The sequence below is a fragment of the Hylobates moloch genome, unplaced genomic scaffold (assembly GCF_009828535.3).
Source record: "Hylobates moloch isolate HMO894 unplaced genomic scaffold, HMol_V3 SCAFFOLD_23, whole genome shotgun sequence".
NCBI lineage: Eukaryota > Metazoa > Chordata > Mammalia > Primates > Hylobatidae > Hylobates > Hylobates moloch.
Genome location: NW_026652298.1, coordinates 1815167 through 1829116, shown reverse-complemented (window position 1 = coordinate 1829116; position 13950 = coordinate 1815167). Strand labels below are relative to the sequence as shown.

The following is a 13950-nucleotide window of genomic DNA, read 5'->3' as shown; positions in this document are numbered from 1 at the left end:
TATATAATGAGGGAGAAAGGATCAAATACATGCAATAGAAAAGAAAAGCATAAAGAACATATCTATATGAGGTATTTTAGTCCAGATTTTATATTTGAAAGGGACAAGGCCTATTAGCCATTTCCAATTAGGGACTATAAAAAAAAGAATGAAAGTACTCATCTATTTATGAAAAGCAGCTGGGACTCCCTAAATCCAAAACTAGCAAAAGTTTATTTGTTCTAAAATTGTTGCAGCTTACAGCATTTCATTTATTTTCATTAGCTATGTTAGGGCTTGTGAAAACCTTTCTTGTATCATGTACCTTCTGCAACACACAAAAACACCTTGCTTTGTTTTTCACCTAAATAGCTACATAATTAGGTAGATTATTTCATGTGTCTGTGCCTGTGTTTGCTGAAGAGAACAAGCCAGATAAATTAGCACTTAGCAGAACTCACAATAGCACATAATATGTCCTTGTGTTTCATATAAAGCTTTGTTTGTCATTCACGGCTGGTTGGCAAAACTGACTTTGCTTTTGAAAATGACAGGTGGTACTCTGGTGAGCTCTGTATGGAGAAAGAAACAACCTTCACCAAGAGAGTTTCTGTCAATAGCTTCCATGATTTCGTATTCAATCTGGGCCTGTGTTTCTTCTAAAGTTCTGTTTCATTTGCATCTCTTAGGTCTGGCATCACCAAAGCTCTTTAACAACTGGGATTCTATACCACAAGGCTACAATGGCAGGCTTCCTCTCTTCTCCACAGGCCTGATTAAAAGACAGGTGAAGTTCAGTATATTTCAATAAGCCCCAACATTCCATGTCAGGAATCAATAGCCCTCCTTCTTTTTTTAGGGGTTATTAAATTGCAGCTGTAACATTAGCCTTCTTTATCTAATTGATTGTCTTTTCACAGGGCTAAGAAAATCAATAGCAGTCAATGGGACTGCCCTGTTTTTACCTAATAGATGTTTTCTCCTAATTGGCTGCCTGGGTGGCTTCACCGAGCTCAGTATGTTTTCAGAAGTCCACAGTATGTTGCAACCCTAGTAAACTATTTTACCCTGTGCAACAGTTATTGATTTTATAATGAAATCTAGAAAAATCAATAGCAATCAGGAATATAGATCAGGATTCCTAGGTACGTTATGACAAAGGGCAAACTCACTTTGCTACCACTTCAAACTGTGATTCAATTAAACTTGTCCTTAAAACATTACATTTTCCAAAGATTTTGATCAAAGTCACTTGATTAGTTGTCCAAGACTTGGCTCAAAATCTAAGAATCAAAAGATGCTAATTTAAAAAATAACATACAAGTTTTTAACAGACTATTTCCTTACAAAGTGAGATAAGTCAAAATTATTAAGGGTAAATGATAAATTTTCTAGGGAAAATGTGACCTAGCAAAAGTCATTGTCCACAATACAGTTAACTATATTAATTCCTGAGAATTAACAATAAAATGTGTAACTTTAAGAAAAAAGATTTGGTTGACTCGCCAAATTCTTCACATTTATATGATCTCAGTAAGCAACACTGCCCCAATATGGGCGAAACACAGGTGTTTTCCAACTGGTCTGACATTACAGAATCTGGGTGGAATTTGCATTCCTTCTCTGAATATTATTAGATTTTTGCCTCTGAATCTATTTGGAACACTTACCTGTATAAGTAAGACAGTGTTATGAATCAGTCGTCTGTGTTATAATCAGACTGCAAAGTTCCTAAGAACACAACTGTTTCTATTAAAAAAAAAAACTTCACAAATTAAAACACATAAATATTAATGATGGCTTTAAAAATGTTCAATTTCCCTCTGGAGAGAATTAATGATCTCTACTCCTAACAGGCAAGGAGAATTGCTAACTTGTTATATTTTTTCCTGCACGTTTGCTTTGCAATTGTTGACTTCTATTGTTTCTTTCTCAGTTTTATACAACCCTGATTTTGGAATCTCATTTTTCTTGACATCTTGAACTAGGCTGGATATCTCTTTCAGATATATTCCTAGTATTCATTTTTATTCCCACTCTGGATAAAATTTTCATGTCTATTCTTAAATCCTACTGTTTTTTATTCATATTTAATAATAAACCAAAGAGTAAAAAGGCAGACATTTCTATATAAGGCCTGCAGTTTTGTAAACAATTCTCCTTTTTCTTTTGTCATAATAACAAATTAGACATTGTCATATCTCAAACTAGAATCCTTAGCTGCAAAGCAGTTTCATAATACTTTCCAGATTAGCATGCATGTAGCTTAGTCTTTATCATTCTTCACTGACTTGACATGCCCTGCTAAAGAGTCATGCCATTTAATAGGCCTAACCATGATGGGGATGACAGTTCCATAGTCAGTGACAGTCAACCCATATCTGTGGAGCTGTCTCCTGATCTAAAATCACACATTTATGGCATATTTCGATTTGACCTCAGCTCTACCAGTTGATCCTCCATTATCTGGCATATGAATAATTAATTAAATAAATAGCACCATAAACAAACACTCATACAAGAATAGGACTTTCACTCATACATACTATTCTGAAAGAATCCAGAATCAAGAAAATACCAAGGAAAAATCTCTTTATTTTATCAGGATTTATAGAAAGAGGGATAGGTGTTGAGGGTGGGGGAGAGCATTGACAATAATGATAACTTTCTCAAGCTTAACAGAGACAAATGTCAAAGAAAAGCACCAAAGTGTCAACCAGACATTGTCAATATCTTCTAACTGCCTCAGAAAATAAAGCTGGTTTTTCTAGTTTAAAGAGTAAATCAGGGTCCTTCCTTGCATTGCAGCGTGGACTAAATAACAGCAAAAATTGTGAAAAAAAAAAGTTAATTTCCAATTTCCTTTCCCCTGCCCTACGGCAGTTTTTAATACCCCTGACATTATGCATTATGGTGTGCTTTTGCTCTCCTATCTCCTTTTTTGTAGATTCTTGGGACAGAGCATGATAAACTAATTCATGGTAAGTATGAATGACTGATAAATGTCATCTCTCCTAAGCACAGTAAGATTTAATAAAGATCAAAACCTAATGCCAAAAGTTGAATCGTTAATACTGAAAGTTTAGATCTTTCATAGAGGGCTTGGTATTTTTCAGGCTCATTTTATATACAAACTATTAAGTTTTCATGGCATTTTTGAAGTAAGAACACAGTATAACTGTATTCAGAAGATTACAACCAAACATAATAGAAATAAGTATACAGGAAACTAAAATATGTCAGTTTTTAATGGGTTTTTTATGTATACATATATATGAGGTTGTTGTTTTATTGATCAAAGCTGCTTACAAATGTGTGAAGTGCTTTTTGCCTAAAATAATTTCTGACTTGGTTTTTGTGCTAGTCAGGGCCTTACACATCATCAAATGTGTTAAAGTTTATGAGCCAGTAAATTAACTTTAATTACCCCAACATTCCTCCTCATTTTGATCAGTAAACAACAATGTGGATTCCTGAAGCAAAGAAAAAGCAAATTCTGCCAGATCCTATCATCAGTCTTTGCCATTAGAAGATTTTGGCTGGACCTTCTCTATTTCTTTCGTTTATGCATGCACTATTCAATAAATCAAACTCATTCTTCTTTTATCCCCAGATTGATGGGAGCCCTTTTCAAACAAAAACACTATTTTTAAACCTAAATCGAAATGGATTAAACATACATGGGGATGTGTTGTATGTATGTATACATATATGTGTATTTAGGTATATGTATATAGGTAAATATTTCACTAACTCGTTGTATGCACATGTACATGCATGTATTCATATAGTAGTTACTATGACTATTTAGACAAGACTAATTTTAAGGAAAAGTTTATTCCCCCTACATTTATACTGAAAAGTTAATAGCAAATACAAAAATGATATGATCAAGTTATAAAATAATGTTCACACTCCAGCTACTACTTCTCTTATCTCCTACCCCCACTCCATTAACACCATTACTCTCATAATTATTGTTACAAATTCAATGTGATTAAAGTTTTAATGATAAGGATGGTGATTTCATAGCTTATTTCATTTGAAGGACTGTAGTTATATTTTTATACATTTTCTCACATCTCAATTAACCCAACTCAAGACGCCTCTTTAGATCCCAAAACATAAAATATTTGTGTCAGAGAGCAGGCATAAATGAAGGGAAACACTCATCCTTGTTCTTTTTTTCCTCTTTGAGTGCCCTTTTTGGGATTGGAAACAAGTAAACTGTATTGTAATCCAAATAATTGACACAATTTTAGTTGCTTTTTTAAAACTTCTCTACACACAAAAATGGATCATCACCCTTAAACTTTGATGGAATTGCATTTTCACATCGGAGAAGAGGAATAGTTTTAAACTAAGCAATTTTACCTGTAAGCTTAAATTGAAGTCTTATATTTCAGGTCTTGTGTGTCAGATCAGAAACACTATTTATCACTCAGCCATTTTATTTGTATTTCTAAAACAGTATGCTTATTATGCTTTCACCAGAAGCATATGAATTGGTGACTGTCACACAGTTATTCACTAGTGCCTGCTTCACCATATAAAAGAGCAGGCTCCAGAGTAAACAAGGTCATAGGAGGTGGCTGTAAATGGACAAGGTGCACAGCCAAGGAAATGAATGAGATGCCTTAAATGAAAGACCTTATTGCTCCTTCATAGAAGCTAAGTTAAAAACAGTGTATTCCATTTGGATTCTTTCCTCTTCTTCTGTTTCCTCCCTTCATATTCTTTGCTAGATGAAATCCATAGGCAATTTGAAGAATATAATCATTAGAAAAACATGTTTATTATGCTGAGAACTAAGAGGAGAACCCTTAAAGAATAAACAAGAATAAGGGATTTATCTGAGACCTCTGAAAAAAAAAAAAGCTGGATAATTTAGGAACTGAGACAAAATGATGACAGTGTCGTGGCTAAATTCTAACCTCTGCAAGCTGGATTGTCACAGGTTATTGAAAAGCCTGTTGGCAATAACACAGTCTGTCTTGAGTTGGAAATAGTTACTGAATACAGGTCTCTCTTTGACAACATAATGAGCCATAATTGTTACAACACTTGGACTTCACATGAAAATTAGAGTAACCTTATGCAGTATCAATCCGAAGTGGGTGTTCATGATTTTTAAATATTTCTTAGATTTTTGCATCCAAACGAATTATAAATCATTTGTCTAGCTGGTGTATCAAAAGAGAACATGTTGGATCATGGCCCTTAAATGAACATAGGCAAGATATTAAAATAATAAAAATAATTTTTCCAATAAATTTATTTATAATCTGCTTATATGACAAAGGGAACATGATTTCAAATGAAATTAATAGCTCCATTGGGATACAAGCTGTGACAAAGACACTTTGTGACACTATGTTGATGCCGTGTATATGTTGACACCTCCCAGAGAACTGACATTGACAGATGTATGAGAATAACTGAAGATGAAAATCCATCCCACCTTTCATGAAAAATCATTTATTATTTTAGGGATTTGCTTCCATGTACACTAGAAGGTTGGTGTGCCATGTAAAGACATAATTTCTCTTTAAATATGAAATAAAAATAAATTCTCTACAGAAATGAAAAAGAAAAGCCAACTCTGCTTCCAACAGGGAAAGTGACTGCTAGGTAGGCTTAAATCCCCACCAGATCTATTGTTCCTTGGATCTCTGGGGATTAGGACGAAGTGAAAAGAAGTGGAAAGTGCAGGAATAGTGAAAAGTGAAATTCCCGATGTTCTCTTACTTCTGAAGGGCAATCATTTTTAAGGCAATCATTTTGCCTTAAAAACCTCAACAACTGATATTTTCCAGTGTATTATTATTATTTCTTATTATTGTTTTAATATAATTATAATGTTTAATATGTGTGATGATTTGGTGAAATATTTGACGGGAGTTCACTAGCATTATGTATTCATTCATTTAATATATATTTATAGCATGCCTAAACCCCAGATACTCTTCCACATGCTAGGTAAAGATCACAGTCTCCACCCTCATAAATCTTACATTATAGAAGATTATTTTGAAAAAGCATATTGTCATTATTAACAAATACTCACTGTTCAATGACCATGAGCAAGTGTATGTCTCTTAGTCTCAGTTTTAGACTCTATGATATGTGAACTATTTTTCTACTCTACTTCAGCACATATTATTTAAATAAGTATGTATTAAGTATCTATGATATATTAATATAACTCTGTCTGGTAGTCAATCCCATAATCCACCACTTTGCCATAAGTCAGACCACTTTTCAGGTTGTTGTTATGGTATAAGTACTCTTCGGTAATCATACTTGCAAATCTCAAATTATTTGAAATTGCTCTCCATTTTCAAAATCCAGAGGTCCATCAACGATCAATAACTGTTTATTTCTGTAAAGTTATTTTTGTATTCCATTTTTATGGCAAACATCCTTTTCAAACATCATGAATAACTTCTTCAAAAGCCTCGAATTAGCGTCTTTAGAAATTTCAAATGATTTTTCAAGCAAATTTTCTTTCATACTAAGCAAAATCTACCAAGCAATTGAGATTTGCCTAATTACCTAAATTTTTTGTAACATGTCCTCTTTAAATAAATGAATATATTCTGTTTTGAATTTATTGATAACAGTTATTTTTATCTAATGGATATACAGATTCAGTAGAGGAAACTGGGAAAAAAATCCCCTGAAATCTAGTAGAATCAAAATTATCTATAAGAGTACTGTGAATTATAATAAATGTTCATTTTTAGTGAATGAATTCTCAGCTTAATTTTACACTTACAAAAACGGGGATTATGACATATATATGAAATGTTTAAAATGCACCCATTTAAGTTAGTAGATTGATGAATATTGAAAATTCTATACCCTTATATAACCATCATTCTAATCAATATCTAGAATATTTATATAATTTCAGGAAGCCCCCTTCTGTCATTTTTAAGTTAACACCCACTCCCAGGTTCTACACAAGACAACCACTGATTTCCGTCACTAGAAAGTATGTTTGCTTTTTCTAGAGTTTATATAAATGAAATCATACAATATAAACTCTTCTATGTCTGGCTATTTTAGCTTATCATAATATTTTGAGACTTATTCATATTGATGTGTTTATCAATAGCTTGTTCTTTTTATTGTTAATTAGTATTCTATTATATGAATAGAACACAGTTGTTTATCCATTCACTTGTTGAAAAACATTTGCATTGAGCCAAGACTTGGTATATTTTATCTTCTAAGTTTTAGCTATTCTAGCACATGTATGTTGTTAATATGCATTTTGCTGGGAACCAGCAGAGTATTTTTTGTGTTTATTGGACATTGATTCTTTTGTAAAGCACTTTTTAAAGTCTTCTGCCAATTTTTATTGCATCATCTGATTAATTTTAAGTACTATACATATATTCTAGAAGGAAGTTATTCTTTCAGAATATATACTTTTTTTCAATTTGTGGCTTATCGTTTCATCTTCTTAGTGGTGTCTATTGCAGAGCAAAGGTTTTAATTTTGATGATATACAAAAATTTCCATTTTTTTTGATTATTAGTTCTTTTTGTTTCTAAGAAATGTTCTTCTACCTCGTGGTTGTGCAGATTTTCTCCTATGTTTTCCTCTAGAAACTTCGTACTTTCTGCTTTATATTTAGTTATATGATTTATTTCAAAACTATTTACTTTTGCATATGATGTGAGGGAGGGGCTAAGGTTCATCATTGTATTCCATACTAATATCTAGTTGTTCCAGTACAATTTGTGAAGAAGACTTTCCTCATTGATTTTGACATGTCCCTTCAACAAAAATTAATCGACAACATGTCATATCCCTTGAATTCTCTACTCTGTCCCACCTATCTGTTTGTATTTTTTTTAAATAGTTGGTTATTTGCTGTCTTTTGAATGTCTATATATGTTTTAGAATCCACATGTCAATTTAGAAAATTTTATTTTTTTATTATACTTTAAGTTCCAGAGTACATGTGCACAACGTGAAGGTTTGTTATATATGTATACATGTGCCATGTTGGTGTGCTGCTGTCATTTACATTATGCATTTCTCCTAATGCTATCCCTCCCCTTCCCCTCACCCCACAATTTAGAAAATTTTTTAAAGCAACGTGGGGACTTGGTTGAGATTTATTTTATTTTGCATATCAATTTCCAGAAAATTTGTATTTTAATAATATGAGGTTTTTCTAATCCATGAACACAATGTATTCCTCCATTTATTTAGATCTTTATTTCTCCTACCAATATTTTCTATTTTTTAGTGTAGATGTTTGCACATAAATTTTTATATTAATTCCTACTTAATATTCTTAAAACTACTGTAAATTTTAAAATTTATCTTCAAAGTTTTCAAGATATAGAAATGCAATTGATTTCTGTATATTGAGCTTATATCATTTGACATTGCCAAATACCCTTATTAAATTTAGTAGTTTTTTAAACAGATTCCTTAAGATTTTCAACATAGACAATCATGTTATCTACAAATAGGGACAAATTAGAACGCTAGTTTTTCAAACTTTAATTGTTTGCTTTTATCATTATTTTTCAATGACACACAATATTATACACATTTATAGGGTACAGTGTGAGAGTTAGAAACATACATATAATATGCAATGATCAAATCAGGCTGATTAGCATATACATCACCTCAAACTTCTATCATTTATTTGTGTTGGGAACATTTAAAATCTGCTCTTCTATTTGAAAATATACAATAAATTGTTAATTATAGTCACTCTTTAGTGCTACAGAAGATTAGAACTTATTCCTCCTATCTTACTGTACTTTATTACCTGTTAACCACACTTCATCTTTCCCTCCTCCATCGCTTTCCCTGCCTCTAGTAACCACTAGTCTACTCTCTACTTCCATGAGATCAACTTTTTAGCTTCCACATATGAATGAGAACATGTGGTATTTACCTTTCTGTGCCTGGTTTATTTCACTTAGCATACTGCCTACCAAGCTCATCCATGTTGCCAAAAAGGATAAAATTTTATTCTTGTATGGCATAATAGTATTCCATTGTGTAAATATAACATGTTTTATTTATCCATTCATCTGTGGATAGACACTTGGGTTGATTCCATAGCTTGGCTATCGCGAATAGTGTAGACACTGCTTCGATATACCGATCTCCTTTCCTCTGGATATGTACTCAGGAAGGAGATTGCAGGAATATATGGCAGTTCTATACTTACTTTTTTATTTTTCTTTATTGAAATCGTTTAAACCTTCAGAACAACATGTAATGGAAACGTGAACAAACATCCTTGCCTTGTTCCCAACTACTGGGGCAAGATTTATAATTTCAATGTTAATTATGTAGTTTTCATAGATTCTTTTTATCAGTTTGAAAAAAAAAACCCTTCTTTTTTTGATTTGCTGAGTTATAAATAAGTGTTCAAATTTGTCAAATCATTTTCATGCGTCTTTTGAAATGAACACATTCTTCAATAAATGTGATGGAGTATATTGATTGATCTTAAATGCTAAACAAACTTTTGAATAATAAGTCTTACTTGCTTATGATCCATGATACTTTTCTATCTATGCTGGATTCCATTTGCTAATGTTTTCTTAAGGACTTTGTTTCTAGGATTATTAGCAATATTTGTCTCTATTTTTTTTTTCCTGTTTTGGCTTTGCCAGATTTTGGTATCAAGGATATGGCAGAATCATAAAATTACTTTTGATTTTGATTTTCTTCTTAAATAGAATTCTCTGGTGAAGTTAGCTTAGTCTAGAGTTTTTATGGGAAGATTTTGTATTATTAATTGTATTGTTTTAATAAATATCAAAGGTTTGGTTAAATTACCTAGTTTTTCTCTAATCAGCTTTGGAAAATTATACTTCTCAGGGATTTTGGCCTTTTTATCTTTGTTTGCAAAAATTGTCCATAACATTTTCTCATTACTCTTTTTGTGCCTGTCAGATCTCTAATGATATTTTCTCATTTATTTTTGATACAGGTAATTTATATTTTCTCTTGTTTTTCCCTTCATTGGTCTTTCTAGGGTCTTTATCAGCTTTTGCTTTGTTAATTTTATTTATTATCTGTTTTCTATTTCATTGCTTCCTGCCTTGTAACTATTTCTTTCCTTCTACTTACATTGGGTTTAATTTTAATTTTCCTTTTTGTGACTGCTCTTCCTTCCCCTCTTTTTTAAAATAATTTTCAGTTGTTTCTCCAGAGCTAATCATATGCATCCCTAACTTCCTAGAATTTATATAGAGTAAATCTTATCTTCCTTCACACTTCACTTCTGGCCCGTCTACCTGCCTGCTTCACGCTTCACAGTTCTCAATGCCGACTTGACATTGCCCATTGTCCAAATGTAACAAATTTAGTGCCGGTCTAATGACAACAATTTTTTTCTCAACATTTGTTAGTCAAAAAATGTTTTTTTCTTTCTCATTTTGAAAGATATTTTCTCTACTTACAAGATTTTAGGTGACAATTTTAGCATGGTTTTTAGCAGTTAGACTAAGAATTGCTCAAGTATGGTTTCCTTTGTACTTTACGTTTTAGGGTTTTGCTGAAATCTTGAGTCAATCAGTAAATATTTTCGTCAAATTTGGGAAGAATTTGGGCGATTATTTATTCAAAATGTTTAGCTCAGTTTGTTTTTATTCTTTTCACTATTGAGACTTTTAAAAACATGTTTTGACTCTTTTTGTACCTTAACTGTCTGTTCATTTTTCTTCAATCTCTTTTATCTGTTTTTCAGATTGGAGTATTTCTACTGATTTTTGTAAAGTTTAGTGACTCTTCCATCTGCTTTCTTCAATCTCCTGTTAAGCACTTTCAGGGATTTGTTTTTTCATTTCTGTCTTATAATTTTCAGTTCTGAAATTTCCTTTTGAGTCATTTTACACAATATCTTGCTGATATTCCCTGTTCCTCACTAAGACCATATATTCCTTTAATTTTCTGAACATTTTATCCCTTATTTCTTTAAACATATTTATAATAACCTCTGTAAAGACTTCTGTTGCGAAATCCAACGTCTGGGCTATCTCAATGTTGACTGCTACTGAATATTGCTATGAATATTTTTTTTTTTGATTCTAGGTCACATTTTCCTGTTTCTTTCCATGTGTTACTTACTTCGCATTATACTTTGTTAATGATGTGTTTAGAAATTCTAGTTCTATTTTGTTCATCTGAAGGAATTTTTTTGCAATTGCCGCCATATCTACAACTGACTGATCATCTTGAACTGACTGCAGCCTAATTATTTTTTTAGGGCAATTCTATAGACATCTAAGTTTTCTCAAGTCCCTCTCACTTGAGGAACTAGATGTCCAGAATCTGTTTCCCCAAAGATTTTTCCATGATCTGATTTTAGACTTAGTTAGAGAAGAGGTAGACTAGGCCTTACTTGAACATATTGCCTTTACTCTTTAATTCATAGCCTTTCTGGTTCCGAAGCTGAATGCCCAGATTTTTCACAGTGTGTTAACCTAACCATGTCTGCACACTGCATGCGCCTGAACTGCAAAGTTTCCCAGCATTATTTAATCTGTAATACCTCTGTGCCATTCTGTTCCCAAGCCCATAGGAGCCACTTTCTGTTAAGTCTTATGTAGTTTTGCTCTGCTTTTGGCCAACGACTCACAGAAATTTTCTGATGCTTTTCTCTGCACAGATCTCTACCATCTAGAGCCTTGGCCAGCCTCTTAAGCTACTTCAAACTCCTGAGGTGTGTTTAGACCCTACTTTGTTGTGACATGGCCAAGAAATTGTTCCCTGGAGGAGTCTTGAGGATCATAGTCTTGTTCTTTTTTGTCCAATATATTGAAGCAGATACCTCATGTAGTTAATCAACGTTATACTTTTCAATAGGAGAGCTAGTCCCACAATAGTTACTGTCATAGCTCAAAACAATAGTCTATATTTACTATTTGAACATTTTCTACTTGTCAAGAGATAATGACTATTTTATCCATGGCAACATGATTTTTTAAAGTTTGCATACTATTCTATTGCAAAAGTGAACTCATTTATATATTTCCTCTATGTTTGGGTACGTAGGTTAAATCTAGTAATTTTGAGTGTTTTCTAAGTGCCATGCATTGAAACAAGTGTTTTACAGACACAAAAGCATGTAATCATCACAACAAACCTGTGAAGTATAAGTATAATAGCATTCTTAACATTCCAGATGAGAAAACAAAAGCATGGAGAATTAAAATAATTTACTCAAAATCATCAAACTAGTAAAGTGAAGCTAACATTTAAGCTCAATTATAATATGCAATTTAACTCTTACATGTTCAACTATTAAGCTCCACAATCATTTTGGTAGATAAAAATAATCTCTCACATTTAATTAATAATTTATTAATGTTTAAAAGTTTTTATAGTTTAACTGGCCCTAAGTGTTTCAAATTTTATCACTTAGATGTTTATCTCATTTGCTCAGTGTTCCCTGGGATGTTCATATTTTATTTGTTTCTGTGAGTTCTTTATGTGTAAAATATTCACCTACCAATCATTTCTTATTTGCTTGTATACTACCTCTTCTTTTGGGGAAAAAATGATCATATTGTGAAATTACATAAATAGTCACCAGCATAGTTTTAGGGTATTTTTGTTTGATTGATTTAATTTTTAATCTTTCTCCGCTCCCCCCCACCCCCAATTTTTAGTTGATTTAATGTGATAACAATTGCATTTATAAACCATTTAAATATTTGTAGGCATGTTTCTAAGCTTCCTATTTTGTGTGATTGATATGACTGTGTTAAGTCTTTAGTATATAGTAGCACATTTTTTGATTTTTGTATTAATACATCTTAATATCTGAAAGTAAATGTCCCTTTTCAGTAATTTTTGTCAAATTTTTGATTATTTTTGTCTTTTCCACATTTCATTTGAATCTGAGGGTAAGTTTGTCAAAGTATCTGTATATATGTCTGGGCATTTCTTTATATTGTGTTTCATGTTTACATTTCTTGTTAAAGAATTAGCCTTTTAATTTCTCAGAGGAGAAAACATGCATTTCTTCATATACAGTATTCAATATGTTTTAAATTTTATTTATACACATCTGCCATTTTTTATTAAGGTTATTCCCTAGTTTATATTTTTGATAGCTAAAATGAATGTGATTTTCTTCATTTTCACTTTTTACAGATAACTAATAGCGTGATGAAGAGTTATTTCATTTAGGATTTTAGTGATATAGCTAGTCAATTTACTGAGGACTCAATTTTTCTTTTAAATTTTAAGTTGATTGTCTTGAATATTATAAAATATATAATATTCCTAAATGAAACAGATTATATTTATAAATGTATTTTTAGCAGATACTTTATTTTTCTTACAAATGTGCAGTGGCTAAAACTTAGAAACATGTTTAATTACAGTTGTGGTAGAAGGCATGATTGTCCAATACAGTCATGTGTCACATAACAACATTTTGGTCAAGGACAGACCCCATATACAGTGATGATCCCTTAAGATTATAACGAAGCCAAACATTCCTATTGTCTAGTTATATCTTCATGATTAACTCTGTGTAGGCCTAGGCTAATTCGTGTGTTTAAGTCTTCATTTGTTTTACGTTTAAAAAGTAAAACAAAAAAAAAATTTTGAAGCAGTTAAAAACTTTTATAATTAGGATATAAAGAAAAATATTATATTTGTACAGCTGACCACTGTGTTTGTTTTTTAAGCTAAGTATTATTATTAAAAAGTTAAAAAACTAAAAATTTTATAATATAAAAAGTTACAGTAAGCTAAGATTAATTTAATATTGAAGAAAGAAAACTATTTTTATAAATTTAGTGTAGCCTAAGTATATAGCATTTATGAAGTCTACAATACTATACAGTAATGCCCTAGGCCTTCACATTCACTCACCACTTACTTACTCACCCAGAGAAACTCACAGTCCTGTAAGCTTCATTCATGGTAAATGCCCTACATAGACATACCATTTTTTAAAATCTT

The 13950-nt window shown here is 31.7% G+C and overlaps 1 long non-coding RNA gene across 1 annotated transcript in view; it reads right to left on the bottom strand.

Annotated features, from left to right (window-relative positions):
• Nucleotides 1-459: 459 nt before the first annotated feature.
• The window catches only part of LOC116462669 (uncharacterized), a 34281-nt gene continuing 20790 nt past the window's right edge, over nt 460-13950 (bottom strand). The window contains exon 2 of the long non-coding RNA XR_004246426.1: nt 460-751. This is a non-coding gene — a long non-coding RNA (uncharacterized LOC116462669). The remainder of the gene's footprint in view (nt 752-13950) is intronic.